Raw genomic sequence first — 19,670 nt, 5'->3', positions numbered from 1 at the left:
ATCTAGAACATTTTTCCTACTTGAAAAATTTGTTAGAAAAGAGGAATATATTTATGAGAAAAAAGTTTTATTAGATTTTGGCATAATGTTTAAAAAATAAGTTTCAGGTTTGAAGATGTTTTATTTTAAGTTAGACAAAATGGTAAAAGATTTAGCCAAGATGAAAAAGAAGTTCAAAAGGTTTTACTCCAATCCCTTCTGTAGCTTTGTACAATGATCATTTGAGATTCAATTTCTCTAAACATGCTTAGTATCATACTAATGTAAAAATGTTTATCATATTAGCATTTAATATAATGTTGAAAGTCTATATAGCCCATAACTTGGTTAATTTCTAGAGTTGACTTAACTATATCCTTTTTTTTAACCTCAAAAAAGAAATAAAAACTCAGCTGTCACTTACTAAAAATTCCCTCAAACGTGCAAAGAAAGTGATTATACAAGTTAGGTACATAGTAATGGTAAAAACCACACACTAACTATCACTTTTTTTTAGTTTCATACATAAACTATCATAAGGTTGAGAAAAACTACCTAAACTATCATTATCTAGTTTGCAAAACACACCTGAACTAAATGTGTGAACTCACTCTCCAAAAGGCAAGTGAAGTTTTTCTCAAAATATTTGTCCACATGGCATAAGTAATGCTATGGTGTCACCTACATGGAAATTAAAAAATAATTTTTTTATAAAAAAAAAAACTGTATATTTTTTTAAAAAAAACTGCATTATTTTTTTTAAAAAAAAATCAGCATTTTTTAAAAAACAAATCTGGATTTAAAAAAAAAAACTGAAAATAATAATACTTTTGTAAAAAAATATCAAAAATTTAGAAAATCAGAAAAAAAAAATGATTTAAAAAAATGGAAAAGTTGATTTTTTTTTTAAAAAACAACTTTTCCATTTTTTAAAATATTTTGTTATTTTCTATAATTTTTGATATTTTTTTACAAAAATTATTATTTTCAGTTTATTTTTTAAAGCAAATAATTTTTTTTTAATTTCCATGTAGGTGCCATTGTGACATTATTTATCCACGTGGACAACACTTGGCAACATTTTTATATGAAATGGAGAATGTAGATCACATGCCATTCAAGAATAATTTGAGATGTGTTTTGCAAACTAGATAGTGATAGTTTAGGTAGTTTTCTCAACATTTTGATAGTTTAGGTATGAAACTCAAAAAACGGTGATAGTTAGAGTGTGTTTTTGACCCTTATCTCTTAATAAAATGATGAAGAATCACAAGACCATTTATAGGAAGGAAGTTGTGAGGCTTAGTTCAGATACATCATGCACAATAGTCAAAATTAGGGTGTACAACGAAAACCAACAAATCGCACCAAATCGATAATCCGAGTCAGACCGAGAAGAAAACCCGACTAATGGTTTGGCTTGACTTGGTTTGATATTGCCAAAAAAAAAAAAAAAAAAAAAAAACCAATCATAATTTTTGGTTTTAACTAAAAAAAAATCAAATCGAACTAAATCAACCCGACAATACATACATACAATTTTTAAAAATATTTATTTGTAATGCAATTAATAAATATTTCTTAAATTTTTTCATAATTTTTGTCTTTAACATATTACTTCAAGTTTTGACTTAGAATTTTGAATGACCCAACCCATAGATATTAGTAACTCTAATAAAGTTCAAACCAAAACCAAATCTATACTAATGCTAACAAAAGAAATTCAATTCTATCACTAGAATGATAATAATGTTACATATCTATTATTTAGTTTTGCATTGATTTAGATAGTGGAATACATAACTTTATTTTATTTTTGTCATGTAATTTATAATATACTACTTATTAGTCGTACTTATTTTAGCACGACTTAATTTTTTTATATTATGATCATTTTCATTATGGCTTATTAATTAGAAATATTTATTTTATGGGATTTTATTATCTTCTTTTGTTGAATATTTTATTATAATGTCATCACTCATCTCATTTTGTGTTATTTTTTAAGAAACACCTTAATTATACAGTAGTATCTTATTATGACTCAAGAAATATTTAAAGTAAATTTTTTATATTTTATATCAAGTTTTTTCTGGAAAAAAAAAACCACAAAAATCGTAAAACCCAAAAAAACCCGATGGTAAAAAACCCGAATAATGTTGGTTAGTGATAAATGTATTTTGTAGTCTTGTAATCCAGTTGCCAATACTGTGATTCAAGAGAATTTCCTGCTCAGTTAGTTAGTTAGTCAACACACTAGTTAATTAGTCCAACACTGTCAGTTTGTTAGTTACAGAATTACAGCTGTCAGGAAAGTAATTAGGCAGTTAGGAGCAGTTATTGAATTTGGATCAGCTGTGATCTATATAGCATTTTATTCAATTCATTCTAGAAAATATATTATTTCTCTTATCCTACTTCTTCGTCCTCAAATCACCTAATCCCCCATTTTCTAAACTGTTAAGCTCGAGTTTCCTTTGTTGAAACTCCTCTACTGTTACTTCATTCTCGATTAGTTTCTTAATCCGGCAATTCAGTTATCAGTTTGGTTGATTTATAGATTTTAAAATCTGACACAATTAGTTTGATTTGGTGTTTGAAAAACCCGAACCAACCCGATCCATGTACACCCTAGTTAAAATGTCTCTTAGCTATATTAAAGTATGCCATTAATCCTTCCACTGATTTGTGTTAATCCAAATAGAACAACGATAGGATAGCTATTAGGCCAAAGGTAGAAAAACAAAATGTAATCTCAGCCATTTGGTTGAGAAATTTGTTGGACAGGAACTTGAAGGACTTGCAAGTCCTTTTCTTCTTCACTGTCTTTGTTGCCATAGCGTCAAGTTTTATTCTTCTCTTTTATTAAGGATAGATACTTATGGCCAATGAAGCCAAGCTTAAGAACTGAAGTTGGTGTCTTCTTTCCGCATTTTGTTCAGTACTAGTTTTTGACTTCTATTGTCCCTCTTTTATAGATCACTAGTTTTTTTTTTTTTTTTTTGTCTTACTAGAACCATTTTTCAATTAATCTTTTTTTTTTTCCAAATTTTTCTGCCCTAGGCCAAGTTCTTGGCCTTCATGTTATATGGCACAATTCATGTTTTAAAAGTTAAGGATATATACACACACACAATACCATCAAAAAATATTGTGAAGTAAACAATAGTTTAGATTGAAGCAAAATTTCCTTTAAACCCCACAACTTCATTCATGATAGTCACAGTAAATCAATCACTATTCACATTTTCATATCGTAGGGGTCGTCAATGATCAAGATGAATGAATAGGATATCTCCACAATACATCACCCCATGTGCTCTGACCATCAGTTACTTCCTTAATAACAGATGCTACTTCATCCACATTCACACGTATTTGCTGCTTGCTGTCCCTCTCCCGGACGGTCACAGAGGATGTCGAGTCCACCGTAATGGCAAAAGGAACTCCAAGTTCATCTGTTCTTGCATACCTCTTCTCTATCGACGTACCTGCATTGTAAAATTACCAGGTCCATGACTATCGAGAATCAGCATTCAAGAAATAGTAACAATAGAGATTTACAACACAGCATGCCAATGGATTGTAGGTAAACTCACGAGTACAGACTTGATGAAGGTTATCAAAGTAGTATGAATGCTGGTAGTTACTATGCCAACAAAATATATATTGTCAACAGAGATCTGTCAAGATTCAGCAGGTAAATAACAGGAAAACTTTTTTTAAAGCAAGATTCAGTAGGTGAATAATGGGAAAATTTTGGCTATGTTTTCCATACTAGGTATAACTACAAGAGAACCTGGGAAAACTACTCAAGGACAAATAGAAATTTCACATGGCAAGTACTGTAATGGGAAGTCTCCTTTTCTTTTTTCCGGGAAAACCAATTAAAGGTTGAACTCAAACTTTTCATTAAGATCATTGTGAGATACATAAAACATATGGTAATTATGTGAAGACAGGGAAGCGTTCACATGATAGGTACAGATGTACAGTAAGGTAAATCTTTTTTGGGCTTCGGAGGGGTTGGGGGTATCGAACTCAAAGTTCTGTATAGAGACAGACTCCAGGCAATATGAATCCAGCAGGTTTTTTTTTTTTTTTTTCTTCCCACCCCATTTAGGAGGATTTATAGTGTTTCCACACTTCCCCTCCAGTGTGACTCGAACCTAGGACCTACCGGTCGTGGGTGGAGGTGCTTAACCACTGAGTCATCCCTCACTTGTCGAATCCAGCAGGTATCATTACTGTAAACACCAAGTTTGCACATTAGCCAGAGTCAAAAGTCCAGTGCAATGAGCATGATCCTTCACTGTTTGTCATAATTTATAGGAAATGGAAACAAATTTGATAGACGGAAAAATATTAGCTTGGACAGTGCAGAGTTTTCATCGTAGCCCTTAAGAATCTATCATGTTAATACTAGAAACAAAAATGTTTAGTATTTCAAACAATTAACATAAGATATTTTCCAGGTGAACCATATAGCAGAACTGACTAGTTAGTTTGTAGTGTTACTGGCCAAAGTAGTCCTAATAGATTTACAAGAGTTGTAAGAATGTCCACATATGTATGTGTTCTGTCGTCATCCATAGAGAAAAGACAGCAAGCATATCACTAGCAGGTTGCTTTACTTAGTGATATCCAAAGGTGGCAAAATGAGCAAATAGAGAGATTGGCAATGAATGGGGAAATAAATGGGCATGTGAATAGTTCATCAAGCATCCTATTTCCTGATGAGTCTCTACAAAATTAACTAAAGGGGAAGCAAATTAGGAAAAGAGACCTTGAGCCAGATCTTTTCAAATTGGCTCACTTGTAAACTGAAAAGCTTCTATAACTGGTCCCGAAAGTATCTAACTTCTGGGACTAGCATACCTGTTGAATCAATCTTATATGAGATCCCACTGGCAGCCAATGACCTAGCAATTTGCTTGGCAACTTCCTCAAATTGATTATTCTGAACCAATGGAAACACGGTGCACTTAATGGGAGCTACCAGATGAGGGAACCGGAACACGTTCAATTGTTCATCCCCATCTCTGCTAGGTCTTGTATAGAAGGAATGTTCGTAAAGGCAGTATATTATCCTCCCAATACCAAAAGATGGTTCAATGACCGATGGAGTGAAAACCCTCTGATGTTCCATCCTCTTCTCCTTTGAGATTCAAACCATATTCTTTTTTATAGTGACAACCTTGTCAAGGGTGCAGACATGAAATTGTGTTTCCCCCTTAGACTCTAGAATTGCTTTCATTTCCATAGCTTCTTTTTCTCCCATAGCCTTCGAGAAAAAGCAATGGATGAAATAAGGAATCAATTCTCACGTAAAACACAAATAAATAGAAGCAATACTCTAGTGTACCTCCAGTGCTTCAACCACCATCTTTTGGTTACCCTTGAAAGCAAGACCCAACTCTTTCTTCACTGGGGCGATGATAAGCTTCTGAAAATGTGTAGAACACCTAAACTGTAAGCATATTTACATGTGATTGACAGAAACCACTGGCGCACAAGTTTGAGGAAAGAGAGAGACCTCCACTTCCTTGGTTTCTGGGAATTTTTGATGGGCCACAAGAGGCACACCACTTTTGTCCTGCAAGAAGTGAAAAAGTATGTTATCCACCCATTTTAATGAAAATAACTTATACTGTATATAGAAGTATGAATAGCATTTTGAAAAGGTAAGTAATTATAAGTAGGGGTGTTCAAACGAGACCGAAAAACCGATCCGAACCGATAAACTAAGTCAAATCGATTTAATAAACCGAAAATCGGCTCGGTTTGGTTTGGTTTGGTTTTAGATTTTTAAAAACCGATAACATTTGGTTTGGTTACCGAACCGATAAATATGTACATATTTAAAATATTATATATATTTATATATGTTAATATTTATATATGTTAATTAAACTTTATCTATTTTTTAACTTCTTCATAATTTAGGAGCATTCCAAGAGAAAAGTCTAGCCCATGTTCCCCAAGCCCATTTACGTTTAAAGTAAAATAAAAATCTCTTACTAAATAGTTAACATAAATAAACTTTGCATGATTACATTTGTCTGTTAAGAGGTTTCTCTGCTGAATTTTCTTATTCTACTTTTTGGTAATCTTTTTTTTTTTTTTAATACAAACACATGCTAAATATTCTAAAAAGAAGTTATGTTTTGTGAGTGCACCATGCACTATCTTTTGTTCCTTTTTTCTCTTTTTCATGATGTCCATTCTTGTCTGTTGTGGCTAGGCTTGTTAAGTGGTACTTTGTGTTGTTGCGTGTCAGCTTCATCACAGCTCCACATCAGAATCATCATCAAGGCAACAGAGCTTCGTCCTTTCAAGATGAACAGCAACCGCTCTTGCCGGTTGGCTTGCCATTCTGTTCTTGATTGAAGCAGCCATAGGTCATAGCCATGAAAGCCTCTTCTACATTAGTGGCACTTTTTGCACTTGTTTCCATGAAAGGTATGCCAATTTCATCAGCAAAAGCCTGAGCTGTCTCTGTGGAAACTACCTTCTGTGCTGTGAGATCACACTTATTTCCAACAAGAAGTTTGTTCACATTATCACTTGCATATCGGTCTATTTCACTCAATCATTGCTTGACATTGTTGAAGCTCTCTTGGTCGGTTACATCATAAACCACAATTATTCCGTGTGCACTGCGATAGTACAAGAAGCTTTAATCCCTGTAGTCTGTAACTTTTTCTTCCCTTTTATTTTTTGGTTACTTTTTGTATGTTCCCTACTCTTTGTTTGTGTAATTATTTTTGTGTCTTTGAAGTTTTACTTGAATGAATTGCTTCTCTAGTCTTTCATCTTGTATGTGTTTTTTATTTTATTTCTCTGTTATTTTAGATTTTCTCCACTGATTTAGATTTTTTCTGTTGATTTAGTTTTTATCTAATGATTTTGAATTTCTCTATTTATTTAGATTTTTGGATACTTTTTTTCAGATGGAAACTACAACTACTCAAAAGTGCAAGTTTGTAAATAAGTTTGTCAATTTTTTTGCATTATAAAATATATTATTACAACCCGTAAAAACCGAACCAAACCGATAAAACCGACAAAACCGATAAAACCGAAACTGATAGAATTTATACTATAATGGTTTGGTTTGGTCTAAATATTAAAAAAAACCGCCTTGATTGGTTTGGTTTGGTTTTAGCCAAAAACCGAGTCAAACCGGACCATGAACACCTCTAATTATAAGTATGAATAAGGTCTTTGGTGCGAGTTCTCCTATCCAAAGTTACCTTTCTCATAGAAACTAAATTCCATGAAAGTACTATTTGGTTAGTTTCCAACTTAGTGTTTATGTCCTTTGAATATGGACTTCCTCCATAAGTCCTCATTTAGAGAGTTTCACCAATTTGGTTCGTTTCAATCCGGCCTACAAAGTGCCAAGGGATTTTTTGGTGTTGGGTTAAAGATATAATTAAATAAATAAAAGTACACCTCTATAACAATTTTAACTTTTGAATGAGATGGTCACACAATTCAACATGGTATCAAAAACAGACAGATGTCTTGGTTTCAAGTCTTAGTGTTGCCCATATGAATTTCTATGTTCTTGGTCAAAACGACATCGTGACTCTCGTTTTGACCTATATATCAAAACTGTTGATATAATTTAGTAAATAATTTAGTAACTCCCACCCCACCCCCCCACCCCCCCCCCACCCTCTCCTCCCACGGCAGTGAGACACTCCGACCAGGTACCCCTCTCTCCTCTCTCTGGCCGACGAGCACCGGCGGTAGGGCACTTTTCGGCCAGATCTGTCCCCTACCCCTCTTCTCTTCTCTTTGCTTTTTGCTTTTGTTTTCCCGTTTCTGCAACCGGAAACCTCTCTCCAGTAGGTTCCGGTCAGTTCAGCACAGGTACTCAATTTTTCTGGCAGATTCCGGCGGTGAACAGTAATTCCAGACGGTGAACAGTAAATCCGGGCGGCGAACAGGCTCGACTTGCCTATTGTTTCTTGCTAATTTGTGCTTTTTTAATCCTATTTGTTTTAGATAAATATTCGAGTAGCTTATATTTGCCTCAGTGGCTTTAGTAAGCAATGGTAGACTAGGGTCATGTTCTCGGTTGGGGACGGGGGCTAGGGTTAGGGGGGTAAGTGGGTTCAGGGAGCGTCTAGGTTGAGAGTAGGGTCCTGGAACATTGGGACTTTGACGGAGAAGTCCATAGAGCTAGTTAAGATTCTTAAGAAGAGGGGGGGTCAATATAGCTTGCGTCCAAGAGACTAAATGGGTAGGATCTAAAGCTAAGGATGTGGACGGGTAAGTCGATGTATAGGAATGGGGTAGGCATTTTAGTAGATAATGAGCTAAGGAATCAGGTGGTAGAGGTTAGGAGGGTAAATAACCAGATGATGGCGATTAAGTTGGTCGTGGGAGGGTCTACTTTGAACATTATTAGTGCTTACGCGCCACAAACAGTCTTGGATGAGGAGGAGAAAAGGCGTTTTTGGGAGGATTTGGATGAAGTGGTAGGAGGTATACCACCCACCGAGAAGTTATTCATTGGAGGAGATTTCAATGGACACATTGGGTCATCTACAGGGGGATATAATGATGAGCATGAAGGTTTTGGCTTCGGGGACAGGAACGGAGGAGGGGTCTCACTCCTGGATTTTGCAAAAGCTTTTGGATTGGTGGTAGCCAACTCGAGTTTTCCGAAGAGGAAGCAACACCTGGTAACCTTCCATAGTTTGACAGCTGCGACGCAGATAGACTTTTTGCTCCTTAGAAAATATGATAAAGGTCTTTGTAAAGACTGCAAGGTCATTCCGAATGAGAACCTTACAACCCAGCATAAGCTCTTAGTGATGGATTTGGAGATTAAGAGGAAGAAGAAAAAGAGGGGCGTGGATGACCGCCCGAGGATCAGATGGGGAAGTCTGACTCCGTCTAGTGTCCAGGAGATGGGGGAGAAGTTAAGGGATATGGGGGCTTGGGAGAGTAGAGGGGACGCGGACAGTATGTGGGATAGGACGGCCAACTGCATTAGGGAAGCAGCTAGAGATGTATTGGGGGTCTTGAGAGGTCGTCTTGGTGGGCACCAAGGGGACTGGTGGTGGAATGGAAAAGTCCAAGGGAAGGTGGAAGCAAAGAAGGTGGCGTATGCGAAGTTGGTAGATAGCAAAGACGAGGAGGAGAAACGGATGAATAGGGAAAGGTATAAGATTGCGAGAAAGGAAGCGAAGTTGGCCGTTTCGGCGGCAAAAACGGCAGCTTTTGAACACCTATATGTAGAACTAGAGGACAAAGGCAGAGATAAGAAGTTGTTTAAGCTAGCCAAGGTAAGGGAGAAAAAGGCACGGGATCTGGATCAAGTAAAGTGCGTTAAGGACGAGGATGGAAAAGTATTGGTGGAGGATGCTCTCATTAGACGGAGATGGCAGTCATACTTCCATAAACTCTTGAACGAGGAAGGTGACAGAGGAATTGTGTTGGGAGATTTGGAGTACTCCGAGAGACGTCGCGATTTTAGGTATTGTAGGAGTATAAAGGTAGAGGAGGTTAAGGGTGCTGTTCGTAGGATGCGTAGAAGAAGAGCGACCGGGCCTGACGAGATCCCTGAGGAGTTTTGGAAGAGTGCAAGCAGGGAAGGTTTGGAGTGGCTGACTGGGTTGTTTAATGTCATTTTTAAGACAACGACGATGCCCGAGGAATGGAGTAGGAGTACGATGGTTCCTTTGTACAAGAACAAGGGCGACATTCAAAATTACAACCACTATAGAGGTATCGAGCTGCTAAGTCACACTATGAAAAAAGTGTTGGAAAGGGTGGTGGAGATGAGGGTGAGGAGAGGCGTGTCCATTTCAGAGAATCAGTTCAAATTCATGCCGGGGCGCTCGACTACAGAAGCCATTCATCTTGTGAGGAGACTGGTGGAGCAGTATAGGGAGAGGAAGAGAGACTTACACATGGTTTTCATCGACCTAGAAAAGACTTACGACAAGGTGCCAAGAGAGATTTTATGGAGATGATTGGAGGTTAGAGGTGTACCTGTGGCGTACATTAGGGCGATCAAGGACATGTATAAGGGAGCCAAGGCCAGGATAAGGGCAGTGGGAGGAGACTTAGAATACTTCCCAGTGGAGATAGGGTTGCATCAGGGATCAGCTCTTAGCCTATTTTTATTTGCCTTGGTGATGGATGGTTTGACGCGGAAAATGCAAGGTGAGGTGCCATGGTGCATGTTATTCGCGGATGACATAATACTGATTGACGAGACCCGCAACGGAGTGAATGCAAAGCCGGAGGTTTGGAAACAAACTCTGGAGTCTAAAGGATTCAAGTTGAGTAGGACCAAGACAGAGTACATGGAGTGAAAGTTTAGTGACGTGACACGTGAGGCTGGCGTGGAAGTGAGGCTTAGAACCCAAGCTATCCAAAAGAAAGGGAGTTTCAAGTATCTTAAGTCTATTGTGCAAGGAGATGGGGATATTGGCGATGATGTCACACATCGTATTGACGCAGGGTGGATGAAATGGAGGCTCGCTTCAGGAGTGTTGTGTGATAAGAAGGTGCCACCAAAGCTTAAAGACAAGTTCTACAAAGTGGTAGTGAGGCCGACTTTGTTGTATGGGGTGGAGTGCTGGGCAGTCAAGAACTCGCACGTCCAAAAGATGAAAGTCGCGGAACTGAGAATGTTGTGATGGATGTGTGGGCACACCAGGCGAGATAGGATTAGAAATTAAGATATCCGAGATAAGGTGGGAGTGGCATTGGTGGAGCAAAAGATGCGGGAAGCGCAGCTGAGATGGTTTGGGCATATAAAGAGGAGAGACACAGATGGCCCAGTATGGAGGTGTGAGAGGTTGGCTATGGACGGTTTCAGAAGAGGTAGAGGTAGGCCGAAGAAGTATTAGGGAGAGGTGCTTAGACAGGACATGGCGCAGTTCCAGCTTACCGAGGACCTGACCTTAGATAGGAGGCTATGGAGGACTCAGATTAGGGTAGAAGGTTAATAGGTAGTCCCACGTATCCCGTCGTACTAGTAGTTGCAGTTTCGATCATCATTTTCTTGTTCTTTGATTCTTGCAAATATTAGTCATTTCTTGTACCACAATTATCGTATTTATCTGTGCTAGTTACTACTTCTTTTTCGCAGACTGCTTTATCATGACTTTTGTCGCTTTCGTTAGTTTCAGTTCCATTTTGCTTTGTACTATTTGTGCTTATCTAACCTTTTCTCGTCATGTTTTCTCTTGAGCCGAGGGTCTTTCCGAAACAACCTCTCTATCTTCTGAGATGGGGAAAAGGGCTGCATATATTTTACCCTCCCTAGACTCCACATAGTGGGATTTCACTAGGTATGTTGTTGTTGTTGTTGGGTTTTCCCATTTCAGAGTTGCCTTTCTAATAAAAGTAAAATTCAAATTTGAACTTTTTAGGATCTTCGGTAAAAGGAAACATCTGTCACAAGCTCGTACTGAAGTAATTAAAGAGAAAACCTATATATTAATAGATAAAACATATAGTCTTATTTCACCAGCTCCAAGTGACTCATGACAGAATTATAGTTAGAAAAGATTAGGGAACTTAAAGATTACAAAGAATTAACAGGATAAGGCTCACCGTGTGAGCTCGCAAGTCATATACAGATCTATCAGCTATACCAACACACTCAATCCATCCGTAAGGGCACTCTATTTGGGCATCCCAGCAGTCAGCAGCATAATGTGCCATTTCATTTGCTAGATTTTGACGGAACCGTAGACGCTCTTTGTCAATACCAAGTTGAGTAAGAAATAGATACACTCTCCCTATGAAATATCCAAGAGTTTCATTGTTGATTATGCCCTATACAAGTAAGAACAATTATTTACTTCCCATATGCAGAATGGAAAATATTTAGAGGTTTTCAAAGTGTCTAGGAAAGTAAAGAAATAGACGCCTTTTACCAACCCGGGCAATTGTTAGGATTTGAATCCCAAATCTGACCTTTGTAAGCAGGTTCCCAGGAAATATTGGAGGGTCACAGCTAGACCACTTAAATACCAACCTCCTTAGACAGAACCTACTTAAGCCGTGATGTAAGCGAAGAATAAATAGCGCACACAGATTTATAGTGGTTCACCCTCAATGTGAGAGCTACGTCCACGTTGCTGCTGCAGATCTTATTAAAGAAGAAATATTACAAGTGTTTACAACACTCAACCTCACAACCCCAATCCCAATTACACTCATGAATTTTTTACTAAAAACTCTCTAAAAAAACTTCTCTTACTTAGGCCTTTCACTAAGAGTATTTCTCTTAGATTTTTCTCTCTTTGGGATGTGTTGTCTTCTTCAATTTTGGTGTATCTAGCAAATAAGAGAGCTTCCCTATTTATAGGGATGAGATGAACCTATTGATTTCATTAGTGACTCAAGCAAGCACTTGACAATTTGCCAAATACAAAGAATATGCTTTCTTCCTCAAAACAAGGGAGATGTTTTTTCCTTAAAATGAGGGAGGTGTTTTCTTCCTCAAAACAAGGGGATGGACCCAACAAATATCCCACTTGAAGACTAAGTTTAATTTGTCTTCACACTTTGATCGATGCAGCAGCTCTTTCCTAGTTTCATACTTCGTGCAGGCCAGCTTCAGCTGAGCATAGCTTCAGTTTGTCTATCGTCACTGCCTTTGTCAGCATGTCTGCTGGATTCTGACTCCCTGCGATCTTCTCAAGCACTAATGTTCCATCTTCCAAAGCTGATCTAATGAAATGGTACCGGAGTTGTATGTGCTTCGTTCGAGCATGGTAGACCGGGTTCTTTGCCAAATGAATGGCATATTGGCTATCACAATACAACACACTTCCCTCGTGGTCCTGATCCAATTCCCGCAAAAAATATTATAGCCACATCATTTCCTTTGTGGCCTCCGTCACAGCAACGTACTCAGCCTCACAACTAGAGAGAGCTACTATCTTTTGCAACTTGGAAACCCAAGAGATTGCAGTACCTCCGAAGGTGTAAACATACCCGGATGTGCTCTTTCTGCTATCAACATCACCACCGTTGTCAGCATCAACATACCCTTGCAATCCTGTTTCTGATTTTCGGAGATACAGAGCTGAACTCGAGCTGCCTTTCAGATATCTGAATATCCATTTCACAGCCTCCCAGTGTTGCTTTCCCGAATTGCTCATAAATCGGCTGACAACTCCCACTACATGTGCAATGTCTGGCCTTGTACATATCATTGCATACATAAGACTACCGATTGCAGATGCATAAGGTATCTTGTCTATCTGCTTCTTCTCATCCTCGGTTGTCGACGACTGATCCTTTGACAACCGAAAGTGTCCAGCCAAGGGAGTGTTGACTAGCTTGGCATCATGCATGTTGAACCTTTTGATAACTTTCCTCACATATTCTTCTTGTGAGAGTTTGATGTCCTCCTTGCTTCGGTCGATTCTCATCCCAAGGATTTGCTTTGCAGCTCCCAAATCCTTCATTGCAAACTCTTCCGATAACCCTTTTTTCAACCGATCAATCTCTTGTAGGTTTGCTCCTACGATTAGCATGTCGTCGATATAGAGTAGCAGTATCATGTACGAGTCTTCAAATTTCTTGAAGTAACAGCAGTGATCTGCCTCGCACCTTGAAAAATCAGCTTTCTTCATAAAGCTGTCAAACTTTAAATACCACTGTCTTGGAGCCTGTTTTAGTCCGTACAAACTCTTTTGAAGTTTGCACACCAGATTCTCCTTTCCTTTGACTTTGAATCCCTCCGGCTGTCGCATGTAGATTTCCTCGTCTAGATCACCATGAAGAAATGCAGTTTTCACGTCCATCTGTTGCAGATGTAGATTTTCCTTTGCTACCAGTCCAAGAACAGTTCTGATAGTCACCATCTTGACTACGGGAGAGAAGATCTCCGTATAGTCGATGCCTTATTTCTGTTGAAATCCCTTTGGAACCAGCCTTGCTTTATAACGCTTGCTTCCATTGGGTTCTTCCTTTATCCGATAAACCCATTTGTTTTGCAATGCCCTCTTATCCTTTGGCAACTCGGCTAACTCCCATGTATGATTTGCCGATAGTGAATCCGTCTCATCTTTCATTGTCAGCTCCCACTTAGTCGATTCATCGACTTGCAGTGTTTCTTCATAACATTTCGGCTCCCCTCTATCAGTGAGTAGGATGTAGTTGAGGGATGGAGAGTACCTGTGAATCGGTTTCCTAATCCTGGATGATCTACGCAGTTCTGTGATTGGCGTCTGTTTATTTGTTTCAGAATCAACACTTTCATTAGCACCTTCTCGGATTGTTTGTTCCTCTGCCTCGGCTGTACCTGGCTGCGGCTCAGGTGTCGGGAAGTCCCTCAAATCGACTATTTCCGATTCCTTGTCCTGACATTCTGAATTTTTTTGCAACTTGTCTTTGTACAGTACCTCTTCGTTGAAGACAACATTCCTGCTTCGGATGATCTTCCGATTTTGTTCATCCCAAAATCGGTAACCAAGCTCGGTGTCACCATAGCCAATAAAGTAACACTTCTTTGATTTTGGATCAAGCTTGCTTCTAGCCGTATCATCATTATGAGCATATGATAAGCAGCCGAACACTTTCAGAAATGAAAGATTTGCCTTCTTGCCACTCCAGACTTCTTCTGGAATTCTGAAATCCAAGGGAACTGACGGTCCTCAATTAATTAAGAAGGCCGCGGTATTGACTGCATCTGCCCAGAATGTCTTGGGCCGTCCAGAGTGTATTCTCATACTCCGAGCACGCTCGTTCAACGTTCGGTTCATTATTTCGGCTATTCCATTTTGTTGCGGCGTTCTAGGAATAGTCTTCATCATCTTGATCCTATTATCGGCACAGTACCATTTGAAATCACCATCGGTGTATTCTCCGCCGTTGTCGGACCTCAAACACTTCAACTTGAGGTTTGTTTCATTCTCGACCATGGCTTTCCATCTTTTGAATACACTAAACACATCAGATTTATTTTTCATAAAATAAACCCATACCTTCCTGGTTGAATCATCAATGAAGGTCACGTAGTAGTGTGATCCTCCAAGAGAGGGGAATGTGGTAGGTCCCCACACGTCTGTGTGCACCAATTCCAGCTTCTCGACCTTCAACTCCCTGCCTGCATTTGAGAAGCTTACTCACTTTTGTTTTCCGAGAATGCAGCTCTCACACGTATGAAGATCCACCGTCTTCAGCTCCGGAATTAAGCCATTTGTCACCAACAGCTTCATCCCCTTCTGGCTGATATGCCCCAGCCGATAATGCCACAAATCTGCCTTCTTTGTGTTGTCAACCACAGCAACAGTATCACGACAGCTAGTCGTCATGTAGAGAGTGCCAATCTTCTTTCCTCGGCCAACTACCATAGCACCTTTCGCCACCTTCCAAGACCCATTACCAAAGTTGAGATCATAGCCCTCATCATCAAGCTGACCTACTGAGATCAGGTTTCGCATCAGCTTTGGAACACGTCTAACTTTTGTAATCTTCCACGAGGATCCATTTGACATCTTCAAATTAATGTCTCCCGTGCCAACAACGTCCAGCGGCTCTCCATCGGCTAAATAAACTTTGCTGAGATTCCCAGCCACGTAGTTTGTCATTATATCATGATGTGGGGTGGTATGAAAGGACGCTCCTGAGTCAAGCACTCAAGAGTCTATCGAGCTGTCAACCGATAGCAACAACGCATCGCCAATGTCTTCCGTAGCAGCGTTGATTCCAGCCCCCTTTTTGTCCTCCTTCTTTGGCGCCCTGCAGTTCTTCTTGAGGTGACCTGGTTTTCCACAGTTCCAACACTCAAGTGTTCGTCCTGGTCTGGATTAACCCCTGCCATTCCTTGACTTCGATCTGCCCCTATTTCGGTTGCAGTTACTGTCATAATTTATGCTTCTGTTTTCAACATTAAAAGCAGAACTCGTCGATGCCTCTTCAGAATCTGTCCTGCGCACCTCCTCAGCAAGGATACGATCCCTAACATCGTTGAACTTTAGTTTGTTATTGCCGACAGAATTACTAACTGCTGCTCTCATTGGCTCCCAGCTATTTGGTAGGGATGCCAACAAAATTAGAGCTTGCACTTCATCATCGAAATCAATTTTTACCGATGACAATTGATTTACAATGGTATTGAATTCATTTCCGTGTGCAGCAACATGAGCATTTTCCATCATCTTTAGATGAAATAGTTTCTTCATGAGAAATACCTTATTATTTGCCGAAGGTTTCTCATACATATCAGACAATACCTTCATCACATCTGCGGTGGTCTTCTCCTTTGCCACGTTATGAGCAACGTTCTTTGACAGCGTCAGCCGAATGACTCCCAAAACTTGTCTGTCGAGGAGATCCCAATCTGCTTGCTTCATCTCCTCTGGTTTCGGACTCAGAGGTTCATTAAGCTTTCTGCCATATAAATAATCTTCAATTTGCATTCTCCGGAACGCAAAATCTGTACCATCGAATTTACCGATGTCGTGCGTCGTACCATCTTCGTCTCCCATCGTTTCTAAATCACAACACAACATGTTGCTCTGATACCAGTTGTTAGGATTTGAATCCCAAATCCGACCTTTGTAAGCAGGTTCCCAGGAAAGATTGGAGGGTCACAGCTGGACCACTTAAATACCAACCTCCTTAGACAGAACCTACTTACGCCGTGATGTAAGCGAAGAATAAATAGCACACACAGATTTATAGTGGTTCACCCTCAATGTGAGAGCTACGTCCACGTTGCTGCTGCAGATCTTATTAAAGAAGAAATATTACAAGTGTTTACAACACTCAACCTCACAACCCCAATCTCAATTACACTCAGGAACTTTTTACTAAAAACTTCTCTTACTTAGGCCTTTCACTAAGAGTATTTCTCTTAGATTTTTCTCTCTTTGGGATGTGTTGTCTTCTTCAATTTTGGTGTATCTAGCAAATGAGAAAGATTCCCTATTTATAGGGATGAGATGAACCTATTGATGTCATTAGTGACTCAAGCAAGCACTTGACAATTTGCCAAATACAAAGAATATGCTTTCTTCCTCAAAACAAGGGAGATGTTTTCTTCCTTAAAATGAGGGAGGTGTTTTCTTCCTCAAAATAAGGGGATGGACCCAACAACAATTGCGTCACCCAGAGGAGTTCTCCTTGCTGATCTTCCAGCCACCTGGTCTTCCCTTGGAAACATGAAGAGCTCCAAATTTTCAACATCAGGAAATTTTGGATGAAACTTATCCTCAGGGTCCACGAAATGTTCAATCTCCGCCAGTGTAAATTCACGAATTCTAAGGAGGCCTTAACGTAGAGAAATCTACATACAAAGTTATTGTATTGTTTACCAAACGTCATACCACGATTTTAAAGGTGTCCACATTGTAGAGATAAAAGAAACAAGAAACAAATTGAGCCAGCTTCAGAAACATTTGATTAAGTTTTAAAACTAAAAACAAATGTAAAAAGTTAGGTAAAGTCTATCAGCTGACTAATACTTTGACTCACCAGTAACACTGTGGGTGTAAAATTTAAGCATGCCTACCATCTAACCATGGTAGCACATAGAGACAAAGACATCTACGGCCTCTTGATGCTTAGCAATATTCAGAAAAATTTAGTGCCTAATAAACTTTTAAACCTTCTGACCCTCCAAAATGAATGCATATGCGGCTATACAAAAAGTTACCACAATATGTAATTGTTATTTGCCAAATAGATCCTTCATTTCATAAGGTTATTTGCCAAATAGATCCTAATTATTGGCATCAATAAAAATACACAAGCATGACGAGTAAGAAACAACCTCATTTCTAAAAGCTTGACCAATTTGAGCAGCCGCAAAAGGAAGCTTGTTGCCATTGTAATAGTACAAGTCTTTGAAGTTGACAAAAATACCTTGAGCAGTCTCGGGATGCATGTAACTGTTGCCAACAATCAGTTATAGACATAGTTTATGAAAAGAATAAGAAAGCTCTTCCAAACTAAATGGAAAGCAACAGAATAGTTTTGGTATACTTTGGATTATGTTCTCACCCAGGGCTCACACCAGAAGGCCCAATCAAGGTTTGGAACATGATGTTGAAAGGATAGGGTGCAGAAAGAGGGTTTTTAGTATCTGGAGCAGTAATGCCATAGTGTTTAATCTTCACACCAAGCTCTTCGGCAGAAAGATCATCTAAAACACTAAGCACGTGCCTAAATTCTGCAGCCCTTTCTGCAGGAAGATTAGGATCTCTCTCAAGCTACTCTAAGCAAAAATTTATGAGCAGATGATCCACACGGTAACAAGTGCCCGTCTTTTCGTCTTCCACCATAAGATCAGTGAACTTATCCGCATGACCAGATGCCTTTAGCACAACCTCTGGTGTAACACATGGGCAATAAACTTCTAGCATGTTCTCCTCCAGGACAAAAATGCTGATTCACAAAGAGACCAATCAAGTAAATCAACATTACACTCAAATTACCCAAGGTGGATCCAAGATTTTATACAGAATAAACTGCACTCACTTGTCCACTGTGAGAACTTAGTGAAACTAAGGGTGTGTTTAGTATGGAGGAAAACATTTTTCAATTTTCCCATGTTTGGTTGGTCAACTATTTTGGAAAACATTTTCTCTAAGAAAACAAGTTCCTTAAAAATGAAGAAAATGACTTCCCTGGTGGAAGTAGGGAAAACAAGTTCCATAAGTGACATTACAAGTTCATTGAATCTTTCCCACCCCCCACAACCCCCGTCCTTCATCATCCCATCCCCCGCCACCGCTGAACCCCCAATCCCTACCCTATCCCACCCACATAGTGTTTTGCTAGATTAACATATAAATGCTTTTGGAAAATATTATTTTGCTTACTTACCAAAAAAAGGTAAGGTATAGGATAAAATAGGATTATTAGATAATAAGAAAAGACAAAAGAAAAAAAGAAGAGATAACTACTTTGTCGTTACATAAAATGGCACTTTTCGCCATTACATAACGACAAATTTAACGAAACATACAATAAATTTAAGTAACATCAAAACAAACATTATATTTAGACTAACAACATATTACACTACTACAGTAGGTAACAACAACCAACCAAACAAGAAAGTCAACGATTCCAAACATAAACTGATTATACTGCAATGGGGGTGGGAACTTAGTAAAAGTATGCAGTTTTCAAATAATGTGAGCTATATATAAATGAAAGGGAAGTGGGTATATGAGTCCTGAACTTGAAAGAAAAGGTAAGAAAATGAGAAGAGTGAGCATTATAACTAACATGGCGCCAGAAAGAGAGGACATTGGATTTAACAGAACAACGAGGAGGGCCATAATCATAAAGACCAGCAATGCCACCGTAAATCTTGAAAGAAGGTATGTAAAAAAAGGCGTCGTTCAAGTGTGTTCATCACACCTTTCCTGAAAGCTTCTCTCTTCTGCGCTTCTTGAGTAGCGTCCATTTCGATATTCGCTGATAATTCAGATTCAGAGTATGTGATTCTTGGAATAATTAACAGAAGGTGACTAAAAGGTCTTTCAAATTACCAAAGGTGACGTGTGGGGCCCACCCCACATCAAAACCCAATTAAATTTGGGATTAAGAAGATTGGGGTTCAAAATATAATTTTTTAAACTTTTTAATCTTTTACAAAATACAAAAAAAAAACTCAAAACACTTACCCATTATACTAAAACACCCACCCATTATTCAAAACATCCCAAACCGTTCCCTCCCCA

General features: G+C 38.8%; 1 pseudogene; it reads right to left on the bottom strand.

Moving 5' to 3' along the window:
- Nucleotides 1–3,148: 3,148 nt before the first annotated feature.
- LOC132603606 (glycine--tRNA ligase, mitochondrial 1-like) lies at nt 3,149–19,393 on the bottom strand (annotated as a pseudogene).
- Nucleotides 19,394–19,670: the final 277 nt, after the last annotated feature.

Source organism: Lycium barbarum, chromosome 7, assembly GCF_019175385.1.
Source record: "Lycium barbarum isolate Lr01 chromosome 7, ASM1917538v2, whole genome shotgun sequence".
Classification (NCBI taxonomy): domain Eukaryota; kingdom Viridiplantae; phylum Streptophyta; class Magnoliopsida; order Solanales; family Solanaceae; genus Lycium; species Lycium barbarum.
This window is presented reverse-complemented; position numbering and strand designations above follow the sequence as displayed.